General features: G+C 30.7%; 1 protein-coding gene across 1 annotated transcript in view; it reads right to left on the bottom strand.

Annotated features, from left to right (window-relative positions):
- The window catches only part of LOC128992390 (sodium-dependent serotonin transporter), an 85,793-nt gene extending 66,474 nt beyond the window's left edge, over positions 1-19,319 (bottom strand). The window contains exon 1 of the mRNA XM_054415951.1: positions 19,263-19,319. The gene's annotated coding sequence lies outside the window, so the exon portion shown is untranslated. The remainder of the gene's footprint in view (positions 1-19,262) is intronic.
- Between the last annotated feature and the right edge of the window lie 1,277 nt (positions 19,320-20,596).

The raw sequence follows: 20,596 nt of genomic DNA, 5'->3' as shown, positions 1-20,596 counted from the left end.
TATATATATATATATATATATATACATATAGATATATAACATTTTGAACGAATGGTGTTTTTGGCCTCTGGGGACATCAAAATGAAAAAGTAAATCGGTCCCGGGCTTAGGTCTTACCATGAGACCTACGGTAATAGCTACTTCCCTATAGGGAAATTCGCTAAAATAACATCTTAAATATTCAATTAATCTTAATTATTCAACGCTTTTAGGTTAATATTGTGTTCAATATACTTAAATCTGTCTAATACAAGCTATAGTCCTTTTTCTAAGCATTTTCAACGAAACATCAAAACTGTTAACGTCTATAGACCTTTAGTATTCAACCATTCCGCCATTGTTTACTACTTTGGCTTTGTACACAATCGTTACAATTTAGTAATTGTGCTAACTACAGACAATGGTTAGAACCGACTAACAATAGACAACAATGATTATACTGTACACTTCATGGATGTGCTGAATTTGTACTCTTCTGTTGAATAGATGCGGTTTAAATAGTTTTCGCACAATTCCAGGGAACGGTTGGCCGCAGAAAAATCTATTGGTTTTGGTCACATTCACTGAAGACCTAATTGTTTAGACACAAGGTGTTTTAATAACTGTAAAGTTAAAATCCCCATGCTCTTCTTATGAAGCTAGTTAACCATTGTGGTTTGCTTATTTAGGGATATATTTTGACCAAATTGGGCTAATTACTTAATTGCATAATAATCAATTAACATTTCAGTAAAAAAAACCACTAAGTGCTCATTGAAATTAATGCTATTTAAATACAAAAAAACCCCTGAAGGGGATATTTTAGTGAAAATCTAACTAAGTAAATCTACAATCGCTTAGTCTGCAGGTTTGCTGAGACAGGGGTATCTTTGCATCCGCCCCAGTTTACTATTTACATAAAACCCCGTATTATGTCAAAAATAGTTGTTGGTAAATGTGTTGCAATTAAGTTGAAAATGGTAGTGACATAAAGGGCCCAGGAATTAATTTTGGCCTCATTGATTCATTTTGGTTATCCTTCTCTGTAAACATATTAAAGAATATTATCTTCTTTATTTTTCCTCTGTTAAGTTTATGTAAGTCGTACATTCAATTCAACCTACGACATGAGAAGATGTATTTTCATTTTGAATATATACAAATCAATATATACAATTTACTGTATAATGCTTCAGGACTATATATATTTGTATTTTATTTTTTTTGAAAAATTGTAAATTTTTATATATTGTGGAAATAAAACTGATTTGATTTGATTTGATATTATATCTGTCATTTATTGAACTCCTAGTTATTCTAGGAACATAGTTTACAAGTTATTGTTTGCAATTAAGAATAAGAATATCTACATAGAATAAGAATAAGAATAACAACAATAAAGATTGTTGTTAAATAAAACTTCACAATTGACAACGTCAGAAAAAATTCTATTTTTCTATGAATTAGGTCTAGTAAAAAAAAAACAAAAAAACTATATATTAGACATTTGATATGATATCCTAAAAACTCTTCTTCTGAATAAAAACTTCGTCAAGAAGCCAATCAGCCAATTTATTTTTAATTTAACAAATTTAAGCTGTTGAAACAATTATTGGAATTATCTATTGCCGATTAAAACAGATATTTTTATTAATTCAAAAAGTCAAATTAAACGTTGCCTTGCCGTATAAATTATCCAATTATTAAATTTAAATGTTCAAATACTCCAGCCAAACTGGAGTTATTTAAATAAAATATTAATCCTGTGAAAATTATAAAGCAGTTTATTTTGACTGAGAAAAATAACCTTTGATGAATAAACTTTCGGGATCACCTGCCGTCTGCTGTCAGAACGTAAAAGTTTCAACCTTTGAAATAAAAACCGGGAAGTTTATAATGAAAGGGCTGGAAACGTTTAATTAATTGCTAAGTAAATATATTAATTACATAGTGAAATGTAACACTTTTTAAATGAGGGAAGCAATATTTTGGAAGCTTAAAATCTATTAATCACGAAAGCCTGCATTTTTAAATCGACGTTGTTAAGTAAAATATCGTAGAATGCTTGGGGAATAGCGCTTTTATATTTTAATCATAATAGAAATTCTTAATCCAATAATTTTGTTGTTTTTGTATCCTACTATTTCTTTTGTTAGCCTACTGGTATTGCACTTGTTGTTTTCCTTTTTTTCTCGTTGTTGTTATGCCTCGGTTGCATATTGTTAAATATTGTTGTTGTTATATTTTTGCACTTCATATTTTACCTGTTGTTTATGCCCCACATTATTTGCTGGTTATGTCTTTTGCATCTTATGCCTGCTTTCCACTTTCATTCTTATTGCACGTTTTTTAGAAGCATATACCTAATTTGCTATGTTTATGTATGTCTTACACTTGAAATGATTCAGCCTATGTAATGTATTTTTGTTTTCTTTTATACTGGTTATGTCTTTTGCATGTCATGTCTGCTTTCTAATTTATTCTTATTATTGCTCATATTTATTACCTAACTATGTTATGTTTATAAAGTGATTTAATCCTATTTAACGTATATTAGAATGTAAAATGGTGTTACCGTTGAAAGAATAAATAAATAAATCCAAAGAAATGTATTTATGCCCTTTAAACTAATCCAATTGTCCAAAAGTAAATAGGTTGTTTAAACGCCCATAAATAAAAAGGGATGTTTAGAAAGGGTTATTTTAGAAATCCGCAAACTAATTCCTTTCCTATAGGTTAAAAACTAATCTTTGATGAAAAGTGATTTAAACATGTAAAACTATTAAATTACTTAGTTGTTTTAGTATATTAAAACAATAACTATTTTAGAGCTCAACGATTTTTCACAATGTGTCTATTGTTCCACTGTTATTTTCATATTTCGATTCGTACGTTTAATTCAACTCCAGAACAAAACTCATTCATCAAAGTTGACAACAGATTGTTGAGAGCGTGCTTGGGAAGCTGCATACATGGTGTTCCGAAACACTGATTACAAACCTTGCCAAATCATTCCACATGTCAACACATACAATTTTAGCATTATTAACTGTATATTTTGTTAGAATTTATTTGTTTAATTGACAACATTTCCTACTGGGTTGGATATTTACTATCATCGCACTGAATAACATAGTAAACATCGTAAAACTAAATAAGAATGGATATAGGCTAAATAAAGTTATTATACAAAGTATTAAACACTTTTATACTTAGGGCATGAAATTTTGTATCCTAGTTTTGTTCTTTCCTGTAATTTATGAATATAAATGTGTATGAACATTAGATTATAGTTATGCCATTTCGTTAAACTTAAAAATTTTAAAAAGTTGGTAAAATTTTACACATTTGTATAAAGACAAACAATACTTTTTAATCCTTAATGTAAAGTTGGATCTCACTCACTGCATAGTATTTATTCAATATTCCTATGAGATCGCTATTAAAACTACCAAAACTAACCACGAAATAAATTTGACAGTCTGGTCGAATATTATCTTAGTGTGATTCCTTGAACCGATTTTTTGGTATGTTTTAGATAAAGGGTTTAGATAGAAAGAATGGCCACAACTTTAACTACTGGCACTCTTGATACAATTTTTAAAATTAAATATTTCAATTTACGAAAATATGTCTATAATACTGTACTTTTGTGTTTTACTCATCTAGTCCATTCAATATACTTGCTGAGGGTGGATCTTCAACAATCCTTTTAATACCCTGCAACCAGTTTCAAGTCCGTAAAAATATTCAACAACAAAAAATTTGTTCTTTACTACAAATTGTAAATTACTGCTTTACGCAACGTACAAAAAGTGAAATTGTACGCACGCATTTTCTATAGTGAAAATTATTTTCATCTTGGTCAGAATGCGCGTTGATTCAACCGGAACGATGGCGCAATTGATGGTAAACGAGAGAACAGAGAAACAACAATAAAACAAAGGCACAAAGGAGAAGAAAGGAACAATACGAAACGAATCGCGAGGTCTTACAAGTAGCTTACTACAAGAGGTCTATATTGATCAATCTGTGCGAGTAGCACGAGTTGTTACTAATATTGCGATATTATGTCCGCTGATGTAAAAAAACTAATAAAATATTTCCTTAAACAAGCAAACTACAAAATTTTTCGTTTTCTCCATAAGAATACCACGGGAATTTTAAATTACACTATTTTTGAATTTTCTCCGTGACCGTTTGGCATACAACAGCGCTTCAATATACTAAATTAGTTGTTTTTTTAGCTCTACAAAATGGTTTAGAAAAAGAAATTTTTTGTTTTTAGGGTCAAAAATGGGAAAACCCTATTTTTACCCCATAAAACCCCCCATAAACCCCCGTTCCCATAGTCCGATCATGCTGGTTCGCGAACTCATTCAAGTTTATCCCGGTTTACACCTGCAAACCAAATTTTATCAAAATCGGACAAAAATTACTCAAGTTATCGTGCGGATGGACATATATATATATATATATATATATATATATATATATATATATATATATATATTTGAACGAATGGTGTTTTTGGCCTCTGGGGACATCAAAATGAAAAAGTAAATCGGTTCCGGGCCTAAGTCTTACCATGAGACCTACGGTAATAGCTACTTCCCTATAGGGAAATTCGCTAAAAAAAACAGTCACATTTACACCTTAAATTATAAGAAATATAGTTTCAGACGTTTTTTAAATGATCATACTATCCAAAATCAAATAGATCAAATGTTGTCAATGTCTGATACATTTTTATGTTTAACTCATTTTTTTACTGTACCTTTTTCGGTATTTTTTTTATTTTTTTTTCAAAAAGAAGAAAATACATATACTGAGAAAAGAAAGATATGTTAACATTTAATCAATGATTTTAACTGAACAATCAATCTCCAAATTCGATCTGCACACATTTAAAGAAAACAATTATTCTGAATGTGCAAAAGTGTGGGTATTAAAATTCCCATTGGAAATTCCGCGTGTGCGTTTTTATTTCTCCGTTCCCGATCCTAACTAACCTCCATTGTTTTACCTTCTAATTGACAAACGGCGGAATGTCGGAAACGAACTGACTAACGAACACGGGGAACTCTGCTGCAGTGGAAACGCATTGTTAACTACAGGAATGTATAAATGGAACCATTAGTTGACTAATTATATAACACTCTACTATTAATTTTTGTTTAAAAGTTCTCTGTCAACACCTTAAAGAACGAACTTAGGACAAACGTGGCATCTACAAACCGAACATTTGAATAAATGGTCTTGAGGTAATATTTCTAGCAAATAATATAGATTTTTTATAAACTCTCTATAATTTAATAGCTCACATCCCTCATTTTTTTACATTTACCTACATAAAATCCAATAAGTACTTAGATTATATTATAGCCATTATAATTGTTACAGCAGGTATTGCCGATTTAAAAGCTGCCAAACCTAGAATTACAAGTATACATTACATACACCCCCTATACATATTTTACTTAAGGATTACTAACTTCTTGATTAGCATCGTACGTGTTATTAAATTACAGTACCTGAAAAATACCGAAAATATATACGTCTAATAACACTTGCAATAATATATTTACACTTATACTGTTGACTTACAAGACGGTAAATACATGTAAAAGTTGGAAGTGATGATCGATTTCGATTGGACACTCCCAAGGATTAAGAATTACCATCAGCATATGCAAATGTTAAAAGTTTTTTATTTAGATATTTTCCGTTTCAAAGTCTTAGTATTATGAGTTGGGTTACCACATAGCGTCACCAAGACCCAAAAATGTATTATGTAAAAGTGTTATGTATCTCAAAATGTTTTGTTTGTATTTTATGCATCAAGAAAAACTAGTATTATGCCAAAGTTATTGTTTAATTATTTTTTACATTCAATAAAAGATTCACGTTTATTATAATGTATATCTTATGAAATATCATTCTTGACTGAGTACAGTATTAACCAAGTCGCCGTGCACATAAACACGCCACAGTCCATATATTCGTGTTTCCATTATCATTAGATCCGAAAATCCTCTTTTTCATCAAGATGACAAACGAAGCCGAGTCCTTTCATGGCCCTGCTTTGAACTTTTTGTGGTATTTACTTTATTAAATTTGCACACTTTTGAATTTCTTATTTTTTTCAATATTCTTTGTAGAGGAATTATACTAGGCCTACATGTGTTTTGGAAACTGTCACATATTCATGCTACATACTCTTTTTAAAATAACCTAACGGCCTAATACAAATTCTCTTGAATCGGGTACAACCACACCTACATTTTGACATGAAATATTTTTAAATTCACTATATTTCAACCTAACCCATTTTACGTAGATGAGTAAAAGATTATTTGTTTTGGAATTCATCTAAGACTTACTATCTCAACTGAAAGCAACATTTTTCCCCATCATTAAATTATTCTGGGCAATTTGTTTGATCTAAGTAACATTTAATACTTATTGTGATTCAAACACTAACTTCAAACATCAAACATTAACAATTAATTTTAACCATTTGATAGCTACTTCCCTATAGGAAAATCATAGTTCTACCTGAATAAAATGTATTAACTTTGTATTCCATGAACGTAAATATTAATATACGGTTAGCGATCTCAGACAAAAGTATCATTGATATAAAAGTGATTTATTTACTTAACTTACAGTAAAAACTTACAGTAACTTACAGTAAGTTAGTAAAAATACGTCTTACAACACAGGAGTATACGAGTATTTCAAGTGTTATAAAACGTATTTTCATTTACTTTATATAAGTTCAATTTCTATATTACAATTGATTACAAGATACACTGATTTAGTCCAATTAAACGTGAAGTAGTTTGAACAAGTACACAAAGTGTGATAATGAATGAATTTAAATTAAACAAAAACATGTACTGTGAGCAAAAATAAAATAATAAAAAATGAAATAAAATTATGGACAAACAGTTACAATTCATCCCTACACAATTAATTACCCACAAATTAAACAAGTGGCAAAATGCTACCGAAACTTTCAACTAACGTTAATCAAAGGTCAAAGTGGGAAACCCAATCCTGAATAGAGTACAAAGAAAAACTCTTAAGGCAAAACAGTGGGTCTAATATAATTATGGCGCGAACTAATTGTTTCCTTAACCTGGTTGGTTGAATTGTGATTTAAGGGTGGGTTCATTTAATTTATATAAGAAACAACTATCAAAACTGGAAGCTTTGTACATAATTGAGGTCAAGATTAAAGTTTTAATAGAATATAACGTTTTATATTAAACATATAACTGGGATCCTTTGTGAACATTATTTTTTTTAATTTCGATCAAAATACTGTAATATGAAAAGGGGTTAAAACAAAATGTTTTGCATATTATGAAATATATTTGATGTTGATGATAATTTTAATTGATATTCTAAGATATGTTTGAATACAATGGTACAACAACTATTAATTTAACAAAAAAAGTTAACAAGAAATTTTATGGCTTAAAATTTAATAATTTGTAACTATATTACGTTGTTAAAAGCAAACCCTCTCACATTACAGAAAAAAAAACTTATATGTATAATATATCAATGAAATGGAATGCAAATAACGAAAAACTGTACACTTTCGTTATGATTAATGTCAATTTGTTTTAGCAACAAATCAAACTCGTAAAAGGTTATCTAAATACAGTAAAGCCTAACCAATTGACAATTATTTTTTTAGAATTTTGTTATATCAATTTCACCAACATACAAAATATTTGTTTAATTAACTCCAAATTACTCACTATAAATACACAACAAAATCAATAAATATTCCTTAATATGAACTGGTTTTCAATATAGTAAATTAAATCTCTAAACTGCTCTAAACAATGTTTTATAAAAGATAAAACAATCCTGATGAAGAAAAACCAATGGTTTATGTTTCCTGCGCTAACACCATACAGTAAACAAACTCAAAAGTTTCTTTGAACGAGTCAACAGAATGCTTAACATATCTGCCCCCCTCCCTCTAAAACTGCCCCTTTGCAAAGCTTAAAGCTGCCCTAATGTACAATGGAATGCTTTTAGCCACGGATACTCATGATGCCCACTTTAGTGGCTAAACTGAAACATTAGCTTGGTAGTTTATATTTACTAAATACAAAATCCACTTTAAAATAACTCCTAACGATTGTTACAATAGATTTACCGTTAAAATTACAAATTAATAATTGCCCGTTTGATTAAATTTGAGGTCGATTTTTTCCTAGCTCATGGTTTAAAGTAAATTATATTCTGGGCCTATCGGTGACAATAGTTACCTTGTATTTTACTATTTTCAAATCTTTTACCCTGACAAAAAAACTATTAGAATAAAAAATATTGAATACTCAATTCTATGCGAATAAGTTAAGTATTATAGTTTTGTTTTGCTCCACCATTGAAAGAAAATATGTTTTCCTACAGTTACCTAACAATGCACATGTTCTCTCACTGATTTGAGAAAGCAAAGTGGCCAATTCGCTCATCAGTGAGACAATGTTAACATTGTCTCACTCTAATTACTTTGTCTCACTCCAGATTTGCAACGTGAAGGCACGAAATAGTGAGCGCGTAACACGCAGGCAACGTCATATGCGCGCTAAATGTGTTGGCAGCACTGGCTGTAAATCAGCTGGTCAGCTGTTGTACTGTTGTATTTGTCTCTTCACATTAAATGTTTTATTAAAAGTTCACTTTTGTGTAAAAATAGGTTATGTTTCTTCACAAATTTATTTGTTCTATGGTAACAGTAGGAAAAGTATAATGTGCAACTCGAGTTCAAAGTACAATTGCCTCACTCGAGAAACCATTCCTCACTCGCCTACGGCTCGTGAGTAAGGATTTCTCTCGAGTGAGTCAATTGCTCACTTTTCTCACTAGTTGCACAAATAACTATTATATTTGTACGTTGGTTAAGGAAACAAACGTTTCTTGACAGATGTAGAGAGGAAATTTGAATGTCCTTATTTTTACTCTTTCAAATTATCATAGTACAAGTACGTATAAGGTTAATAGTATAACTATAAAAAATGGCTTAAGAGTTTTAACATGTTTAATATTATGACAATTATTTTTTTCCACACACCTTACTTAATAAATATTTTTAATCATGTACTCTGAAATAATGTACAGTTTTTATATGTATGCCTAATTATACTTATTTTATTTTATTTAAAAATACATAAACAGTTTAATAATAACTTTATGCATGTTTTGATCACCTTCCCTATTGCTTAGCCGCAGGTGATATTGAAGAACTGCCAAAAATCTACATTTAAAAAAATCCGGAATTTTGTTCTATACACCTCTGCATAATCATCTAAATACAGTCAAGCGCTGCTATTAAACCCCCACGTTATATATTACTAGTATCTAAAAAATACTACCGTTTCCATGAGTCCATTGCTGACACAATCAGATATATGCAAATTGCATATATATATATATATAAATATATATATATATATGTATATATACATTGCAGTGATGGCATTAAGGTAAGGATCTTCCTACGTAGAATTTTTTTGATGACACACTGTATTTAATGTATTTTCTTACACAAGTCATTCTATATGTGAATCTAGTCGGATACATGACCTATTATAAACCTACAAATCTACCTTATGTTGAGCTGAACGTTTACAGTTTATGTTACATTTAACTAAACATCCAATGATCCCCAGTTGTGAGTGACTTTATATAATCCTGTAGAGACGTTTGACCTGAAGGGCTTCACCGAGTAGGTCATGGTCGTACGCTTTGGAAATTATCAGGTTATAGATAATAAACAAAACTCTAAATAACTGCCTAAAACTGTTCCATCCATCTATAAAACAATAATGAATGTTAGGAGATGAGGATCTTCTTAGTTCGGGCGATGTCAATTTCCACTAAATCTTATTCAGAATATTTAAACCTTAAGTATTTAAATTCTAATTTTTAATTCACTAAGTAACATGATATTTTCAAATTTAACTGCTCTGACTTATTTGGATTTTTGACTCCTTTTAGGCATTAACAAAATACTATAAATTGGTGTAAACTACCTGCATTTATGCGATCTTGTTTGTAGCTGAGTTGCTAACTTGTCATCTTTCAATGTGTGGAGTCTCAACCTTAAGATGACTCCAATGTGAGTTGAAACCGGTAGCAACTCAGCTACAAACAAGATCGCATAAATGCAGGTATTTTACACCAATTTATAGTATTTAAATGCGATCAGGAGGCTAAACCTCAATATAATTAACAAAATGTAAAATAAACTAACGCAACCTAAGTGTACACATAATATTTCAATTTTTTTAATAGTTTCTGTTGTACAAATGTCTTTATTTCACGCTTAGGACACATGTAGTCATATAGAATGCCTAGGCGTACAAAATGCCTTGTTACCAATGATTACAAAATCCTGTTGTTATTACTCGTTTAGCGAGTTTCCCATATAGGGAATAAGCTATTACCCTAGTACTCATGGTAATGATCCGATTTAAATGAAATTTGGTATAAACCTGTAACCCTAAGTTTATTCGAACGAGTTCGCGAACCAGCATGATTGGACTATGGGAACAGGGGTTTATAGGGGGTAAAAATAGGTTTTTTCCCATTTTTGACCCAAAAACATACCATTTTGCAATTTATTTCCAAAGAATTTTTTGGAGCTGAAAAAACAAATAATTTAGTATATTGAAGCGTTATTATGAGCCTAATGGTTACGAAGGAAATTCCAAAAAAATTTAAATTTAAAATTGCTATGTTATTCTTATGGGAATAAGTAAACTGTTGTAGTTTGCTTGTTAATGAATATTCTGATCAAATATTCTGCATGTTTGCTGCGGCATGGGTATTTCATACTTTGCCTAGTCATTCTATTTTAAACCTACATTACAATCTGATAAATTCCACGTTAATATCATAACTTTTTTCAAACAAAGTGAAGCTAAGCTGGTCAGTGTTTGGATCAACTACTTTTTACACGTTCAGGATGACGAAGGACGTGTTTTTCATTTCCTGAGTAGCTCAACGTGTCCTGCTCCTGTCACATAGCGAGTCACTTGTGAGCAAAAAAATGTATATCATTTACGTTGGTTGATATTAAAAATAATAACGAGGGGAGCCCGTGAAAATATTGTGTATTTTAATAGGGTTCAAAATGTGTTTCCTCAGCAAAACGAATATGTAATGTTACTTTACTTTTAAAAGATCATGTTTGTTTAAGAAAATTTTAGGTAGACAAACTATTAACTTACAATAAATTAATTCTTTTGATTGTAGATCTACTCCATAAAAATGTATTTACATACTTCATTCAGGATTCAGTTATCAAAAACGTAGGCCTATTAAGTTTTGCTTTTCATAAAATCTAGAGGAATTAGTATACTCACGAAGTAAAAGGAAATGATTAAAATTTAACCCGTGCTTATAATAATTAGAGCAAAATGTACGGCTAGTTGAATTAAACTTAGCAAAGGATATAAAATACAAAATATAGGTACTGTAAATTCTTTTTCGGCGATGAATAAAAATAAAATACCCATAAAATACAACGCTAAATCATATCCTGCCATATTACCAATAATTGATTTCCCAATGTTTTTTACTAAACAAATCAATGGAAAAAACTATTGGAAATAACTTTTTAAGGTCGTGCTACTTATTAAATTTTTTGGTTACTAACTGCCGCTCAACCTACGTTAGTTATGAAGCTCCTTTAATGGTGCAAATATTCCCATATCTAACCCATACCCCGTCAATACGGTCGATAATAACAGCTGATTATATGGGAAGGGTTGCCTTTGTGCATGTTGGCCTTACAAGATTAATACAACCTGTTTGGTGGGGCAGTTTAGGTCTACGTTAAACACAGCTTGGTCTGAAAAGCGATCTCCGTTGCAGCAGACCTACGCACTCAGTGAATATTTCGCAACAAATTAAATAGAAAGATTTAAAAAAATATATTATTTCTGACACACAAATAAAGTGTATAATTGAACAGTCGGGTTCAATTATAGATTTTTTTCAATAGATTTTTTTCACATTACGTAAACAAAAACAAATTAAATAAGTCAAATCAATAGTGTTTAATTAAGTAGGGTTTGAATGAAATTATACTTTTAGGTAGTAAGTGCTTGCTATAGGTACTAATAATATTGTTGAATTGATACAACTAGTTTTCAATCGAAACAATATTTGCTGCAATCCACTCAAACAAATCAGATTAGGGGTGGAACACCCCAAAAGTGATACATGCTATGAACAAAAGCATTAATTGGTTTCTCTGATTCCTGACAATTGACTGATATCGGTCAAACAAAAATTGTGTCACGCTTTTGAATATGATGTACTCTTATTTATAAAGCGTATACATTTTAAGAAATTTACATTTCACCATATTGTTATTCAATATATGTATAGTTTTACGATTACATGTTTTTTATTCCGAAAATTTTATTTAATTTAACATTGAAAAGGGTTTTATTTTACAAATTATAAAGTTGTATGCAGCTATAACACTGGATAATACCTTTAGAACGAAGTTAAATCAATGGCATTAATTTTAGCTAGTACTGTACCTACATAATTTACAATAGAAAATATATTAAAATGTATAAAACAGAACCCCGTAAAAGTAAAATATCTCGTTTCTGAGTGATGTTTAAAGTACATACAATAATTCTTAGATAGCAGCGAAAGTATTATTATCACTACATTTTTTATTTATAAAAGGGGTCTTTTTACAACTGAAATAATTACGAAAATCCACGTGGTAACAAAGTTTAACTACAATTCTCAATTGTGGTGTACATACTTTTCAAACATTTATCACGACGCAAGTCTTATCATAATCTAAAGCAAATACTAAAATAAATATAAAATGTCAAGTTCTGGTCAAAATTGTAACTATTTCTCCAAATTCATAACATGACGTACTAAGTTGTTTGCAAAGAGTTTCACCACGCAGAGTTCCTATTGCCCCACTCATAAGTGTGATATTGGGATGTAAAGTTTGTTGTTGTTTTGTGTTTACACGCAAACTTACAACCGTGTGTTTGAAACATGTGGAAAGGCCATTAATATGTTTCTCTTGCTACCGTAGTATGAATATTTTTTAGTTTGTGTAAGTGTGCTGGACGTATTTAATGATTCAGCTTCTAGTATTATCTTTTCAAATGAATTAAAAAACATTCCAAGTTTTTGTACTTGCCTATAAGTAGATTGTAATTTTTTTCAAAATCGTTATTTAATCTCCATACTTTAATCACTTTTTTTTTAATATGACTATTAACGTAGACACAGATTACACCATGGTTTTTTTAATAGATCGTGTTCCTTTTTTCCTATTTTTTTACAACTAGGAAATTATTTTATTGACCACACAACTTGCTAAAGTAGTAAGTCTTAATTTTTAACGAAACTATCGTAAAATCTACATATAAAGGCAAAAGTACCCATGAACTTTTGGGTCACACCCCCATAAACCATATACAGTACTTAAAATGTTCGTCGTGACGAGAAACCTTGCACAAAATTATCCATTTTTCCATAAATCGCCCTTTAAGGTCGTAATTGCTTTCCAAAGGGAACTTTCCTTATACATAATGTTAAAAACCTCAGCTGTCCTTATTTGTATGTTATTCTTTCAATTTATTTCCTTATTAAAATCAGGTGTAATTATTTGTTAGTATTTCTGTATTCCGTTTTGTTTATTTCGGCTGAACTTAACCAATCAATAATTTTATTAATACTTATGAATTAAAACGGGGTGAAGCCCGTGGGTAACAGAGCTAGTTTGTATAGTTGAAAATTTAATCACTATTATTTAATTTATTCCTTTTTACTTACTAGAAAGTTTCTAAGTTTGTCACTGGAAATTGTTTCATTTATTTTTTCTGGAATACACCACTCTTTGGCAGTTATTAAATTTTGTTACTGAAAAGGAAACACTAATTTAACACTCATTAGGAAGTATAAACTTTTTATTGGAAAGTATTACACATTGGGAGGTATCAATTTTTTTATTGGAATGTATCAAATTTTTTTACTGAAAAGTTAGTACTCTGGGAAGAATCACAGTTTATTACTGCAAAAGTATCACTCCCTGGAAAGTAGCAACGTTTGTTAATTAAAAGTATCGTTCACTGTATAGTATCAACGATTTTTACTGGAAAGTATCACTCACTGGTAAGTACCCTTATCAAAGTTTTTACTGGAAAGCATTAAACATTGGGAAGGATCATAATTTTGTATTGGAAAGTATCAAATTTTTTAATGAAGTTAACACAGTTGATATAACTTTATATAACTGGAAAGTATCAAAGTACAAGGCCGCTCCTACGTGTAACGTGTAATATCGACTTGCAGATGAATGTAGAGATTAAGGCCACTCACACAGTCGATATAATACCTGCCAAGTAGTCCCGGTTGGGCCAAAACCTACAGAAACTTACTCGCCAGATCGTTTACTGCTACTGAAAAGTTATTGGTATCGTCGATTCCAATGTATGTGGATATCTAGTATATTCCACAGGTTATTATCGCGTGTGTGGTTTAAAAAAGTTCGGGTGGCTCTTAATCTTACACAATTTTGTAAATATATTAATAGATGAGTACGGAAGACTAGTTTGGAAGTATAACTATACGTTGACCAAATCTCGGGATTGAACAATTATAAGCTTTTTAGAAACTTTCTTAGGTTAATTTTGATATATTTAGCTCATTTTTCGTAATTTTATTACTAAGTGACAATTTCCTTGGTTTCTCTGCAATTGCTTTCATTACACCTAAATAATTATGTTATGTATTATTTTAGCATCAAACTTTTACTACTTTAGTGACTTTTTAGAAAAGTCATAGGATACAGCTTTCAAACGAGAAGGAATTACCCTTTCGTTTAAATACTGTAAAACATTTAGAACAATATTTTTCTGTACCCTTATAATAGATTTTAATAAATTTTCATGAAATTTTTGGGTTGACTATTATTTATTTTACGTAGGCCTAAAATGTCAACCAAGTATAATGTTTTTCTTGGTAGTTTTTTTCCCAAAACCCTATAAAGTAAAATAATTTGTTACAACTCAAATATTTAAATGTCTTTATCAAATACGTAAGCAAATCTAATTAACAATTTCAATTTCGGATTTCCGATAGCGTAACAAACTATCAGATTTTCAAAGGACACTAAATTTAATCTTCAGCTTCTAAAGATGCAGCTTCTATGGCAAAGTTTGACGTTGGTCGGCTTCATAGCCACTATCGACTTTGTTGGACATAGTTGATGTCTTTGAGACTCTAAACACATAATCCTTGCTGGTCATCTGGTAAATTATATCAACATTGGAGTTCGATGAGTTACGACTAAATAAATATTGAGTTTCAATTATTTCACACGTTTTTTTTTCGATTTCCAAGTATCTAAAATTATAGAAGTAAAGTTATGCGTTAGGAAATATACACTTTAACGCCAGTCAGACTTTAAATTTGATACATTAGAGTTTTATCTTAAATTTATTTTAGATGTAGAACCGTTTAAAAACCATACCGTGGTGGGCTTTTATGTAATTGGTTGCTCTTAGCTATGACTAAAACATACATCATGTATATAAATACATGTACATTTAAATGCTAACATATGCCATTTTAACGCCATTTTTGAATGTTTGTACTATACACAAGTTTTAAGTTGTACGATAAAAAATTAAATCGTTTACATTATTTATACATTTTCAGTTATTTAATTTCGTATTAATTCAAACCGACTTACAAATCCAAACGTAGTTTGGTTACAAATCCACTCAACTACATGAATACTCGATTAATTAACGGTTAGATTAACTGCAGATTTTGAAATAAATTACCATATTAGTTACAGAGGTTACAGTATAGAAATTATGTTGTTGAGCTATGAGCTACGCATTGATTTTGGTAATAAAAATTAATTAGCGGTTACAGTTTACTTACTGTAATATGTTTCACAATTTACTATATTATTTTTTGTTCGATTTGAAAAGAATATATACAGATTACTTTGATAACTTCTAAATGTAGTTTCTTCCGCATTTAATCATGAATCTGCAAATATATTGAAGCGGCAAAAGCAACAAATCATTTTCTGAGTCAATTAGAACAAGCTCCAGTAATTTATCATCCAGTAAAGAATGTTCCTCTCGCAATTGTAATAAACAGTGATCCAACGACTTGAGATTCTTGTTAAAACTATTTTAAAATAAATCTTCTATATTATTAATAAACTACATGAAACTTTGTGAACAATAAGGCTTTTTTGTTTTAAGATTTAGCCCCACATATTATATACCAAAATGTTTGTCTAAATGTGTAGATTTGCAGCCTGACCTTACATTTTTGAAAAAGTCTCTTGGTCTCTGCCCCAGTGCTTTTTAACTTTTCCTTGTTATCCTTATAAATAACATATTTGTTTACATTATGATCAGCTGGTTAATTGCTGTTGTGCTTCAAACATTTACTGACTTGGTTGAAATGAATATTTACTATTTTAATTTGGGTTGGCTTAATATATTGCAATAGGAAAAAAAGAAAAAACCTGGTCAGCTTGATATACAAGAAAATTCAATTAACACTGTGCTGAATTTCTTGAGCAATCATTGCAAGAGCTGATCTGCAAACTATGGAAACATAGGAAAGTCATAGAACACCACCAAAAAGAAAAACTAGAAGTGATTTTTCAGAATTTATAATTTTACAACCTTATCAGGCTATGAGTGAGAAACATTTATAAAAACAAGACCAACTTTTGTTGATTAATCAACAAGAAATGTTGATTATATCGAACGAACATCATATACATCATGAGTACTTCCATAATCTTTGAGTCGACTCTTTTAAAGTCATCGGAAAGTATTACTGTTATTGGTGTTAAAATAATGCCCGTAATACCTCGCAATTGCTTGAATTCGAGCCACAGGTACACTGGTTTTCTTATTTAGTTTGGCTATCTAAAGTTTTAAGATATATATAACTTTTTCATGACTGTTCAACCTCATATAACACAAGGCACATTGTTTGGAACCTCTTCTAAGCTTCCAAAAATTCACAGTAATTTTTCAATTAAAGCAACATTTTCTGGCCAAGATTAATAAATAGTTCTACACTATATGAGCTTTAGTTTCACCTACTAGTAAAGTGAGTTTTTAATTTTCACCTTAATAATGTTTTAAAATCGATGAAAAATGTTTGCTGTATAAAATAATTAAAATTATGATGAACAGCCTATTGAAACATCATCTAAAATATATTTAACGTGTACAAAAGAAAAAATGTAACCGAAATAGAATAATAATATATAATAGTGTTGTAATATAGAATAGCATGTTTTACAGAACTTTCTGTACACTTAATCATATGTTAGCGCTTTTACATTAACAGAGACATTTTAAATTAAATTTCCACCAAAGACACTCGTCGCCGGTATTATTGCACAAATTATGTTTTCTTTACTTTTGCAAAGCTTGAATAGACGGTCTGTCCACAAAGAGCGCTTTTGATTAACTTGTCAAGCTGGATCGGGTTCAACATTTTAATTTGTTTTTATTTTAATTTGGCAGTTTTGTCCGTAAGTATTAGATTTTTTCATATTTTGGTGGTGTTGACACACAAACAATTTGGATGGGTCAAAATACGTAATTTTATTAGCTTATTGTTTTATGCGAGTGCTTTTATGGCTCATTTTGGACAACTTATGTAATACAATATATGGAAAATAAGTAATTCATTTAAATGTCCAATCAATTATTTTTAATGTTACATGCAATACATTTACATATTTAAACTGTTGTAGATTGCATGAATGACTAAAAAATAAGATAAAACTCAAGAATATGTTTGTATACTTTTGTATAAAAGAGTTGAAAAAGTAAATATTGCAAAACCAGTAATTTTAAAGAAGTCTAACCATATTTTTAATTTTTCAATTCAGTATTTTAGCGAATTTCCCTATAGGGAAGTAGCTATTACCGTAGGTCTCATGGTAAGACTTAGGCCCGGGACCGATTTACTTTTTCATTTTGATGTCCCCAGAGGCCAAAAACACCATTCGTTAAAATTTTTATATATATATATGTCCGTGAACACGATAACTTGAGTAATTTTTATCCGATTTTGATGAAATTTGGTTTGAAGGTGTAAGGCGGGATTAACTTGAATGAGTTCGCGATCCAGCATGATCGGACCATGGGAACAGGGTTTTATGGGGGGGTTTTATGGGGTAAAAATTGGTTTTTCTCACTTTTGACCCTCAGAACACAAAATTTCCCAATTTTTCTCTAAACCTTCTTAAAGAGCTTAAAAAAACAAACAATTCAGTATATCAAAGTGTTTTTGTACGGTTATTGGTTACGGAGAAAACTAAAAAAAATTGTAAATTTAAAATTCCCATGTTATTCTTATGGAGAATATTGTAAAATGTTGTAGTTTGCTTGTTTATGGATATATTTTGATCAAACTTGGCAAATATATTCATTTTCTACTAAGCAATAATTATTTTACTTAAAATACACACTTTATTAGTTTCCTTGTAGCAGCAAACCTAGGTACTCGTTAAACCTAATGTTATCTAAATAGATCGATTGAAAATCAATTCAGCCAAATGGAAATTCGCTTAGACGGCATATTTGCTGCGGCGGGGGTATTTATTCATGTTCATTAGTTTTCTAATTCTGAGGTAAATAATATGTAATACTGTAATAACTACTCCAACGAACATTTGCAAGATTTCTTTACAAAATCATATAGGTACTTAGTAAAAATTCACCTTTATACAATATTTTGCAATAGATTTATTAACGTCATCATTGAATTGACAAAAGAGATTTTAACTCTAACTAATTATGTAAAAATAATGTAAAATGCAAAATTCTATGTTTCTTACATTTCTTACGATACTTATTACTCCAACTTTTTTTTCTTTTGGTTTCATTATGAGTTGTTATGGAGGTTTCAAACATTAAAATTCCATAAGGCTCTGTAACCAAAACTATTTAAAAGAATCGTGTTTAAAATTTTAACGTTGGTTTCAACTTTTAAAATCCATTAAATTACAAAGTATTATATTTTTTAATTATTACCATCTCTGAAAACCTAAAATATAAGAACAGTGTCGAAAGTTGTCAAACTTTCCGACGAAACGTGTCAATACCCAATATTATTTCAGCGACCCAATACAACACGGTCCGCGGGTGGTATTCAATTCCTGTCTCTTTGTCCCGAATTGAAGTCTATAAATATAAATTGATTACCTGTGTTAGGCTTAGCCCGGTCCGCCCCGCCACACCATATCTGGGCCAGTGTTACCGTCGAACTTGCGACCAAACCCACTGTTGACGACACTCGGCCACGTTCGGCTGTTCTCGGGCGTCTCCGTCACCCCTCGGCAACGCTCGGGCGTCTCCGCCACCCCTCGGCCAACTGTTGCGCGTCGCTCGGCTATCTTCGGCTCAACTCAGTGACAACAATGCTCTGCTCGCTCGATGAGCTGATTTATGTGAAAGCTCGCGCCGAGTCCCTTTGTAGGGGTTACAATAACGTCTGTGTAGAGTTTTGGGTTAATTTCGCATCGATTTTACCTCTTTTTTACCAATGTTTTGGTGTTTTGTCCGTAGGGATTTGGCGCAAAGGTTAAGACGACTTGTTTATGGTTGGAAAGATGATGAATTGGATTATAGTACATAATGCTAAGTAAAAAGGGGAATTGAATGAAACAAATTTATATGTATCGGATCTCAGGTAAAGCAATGAGCTCCCCAAGTTATTGAGTAGCATATGGTTGTTAGGTTTTACATTTGTTAGGTTTTTTTTATGTGTATTAAGTGAAGTGCGAAGAACTTTTATTTTGATTTCGCAGCAAAATAAGGACTCTATCACGCACAGGTCATTGTGACCCATGTGATATTTTTATTTGTTATACGTATTGCTGCATACAATTTTTAAATAATTTCTCTCTCTCTAATAATATCATGTCTAAGCGGCTCAAACCCAGGCTCGAAAGGAACGTTTTAGATAATTGTGACACTTTATGGGAAGATCAAAATGGTTTTTAAGAGCTGAAACTTCTTAAAATTGCTCAAGAACTGTAAAATAGCTAAAACAATGATTGTCTTTATTTTTATTCCTAACTATGTGAAAACAATTTTCAAGACACACTCCACCCGGGTGATACTAAAAAATCGTATTGAAAAACATTTTCACAAAATAGCTCGATTATATTTAGCATTGAGTTAGTAAGCTGCACTAAGGGTACAGTTGAAGACCACACACGTATATGCGGTGTACTAATCCGGTACTGATGTTAACCAACAATAGTTACGTGTTTTGTTTTGATTCTCTAAATTTCCTGTAGTTTGAACTAATGTTTCTACATAGAAATGGTCGGTCTGTTTGGTGATTCCACATAACACTGTGGTAATTGTATGAAAATTTACTCTCAGTGTTAGCCTTAAACCTATATTGTCGCCGGTAATATTAAAGCGTTGTTGTTCTAAAAATCCAGGTCGGAGTATTATTTTGCTGATATTCACAATTTGCAACCCAAGGAGCTGCGGTCGTCCCGTGGGTACTCAGTCATTTGTAGATT

This window comes from Macrosteles quadrilineatus, unplaced genomic scaffold (assembly GCF_028750875.1).
Source record: "Macrosteles quadrilineatus isolate MER2022 unplaced genomic scaffold, UCM_ALF_1.0 Scaffold_1__1_contigs__length_201487025, whole genome shotgun sequence".
NCBI classification, from domain to species: Eukaryota; Metazoa; Arthropoda; class Insecta; order Hemiptera; family Cicadellidae; genus Macrosteles; species Macrosteles quadrilineatus.
This window is presented reverse-complemented; position numbering and strand designations above follow the sequence as displayed.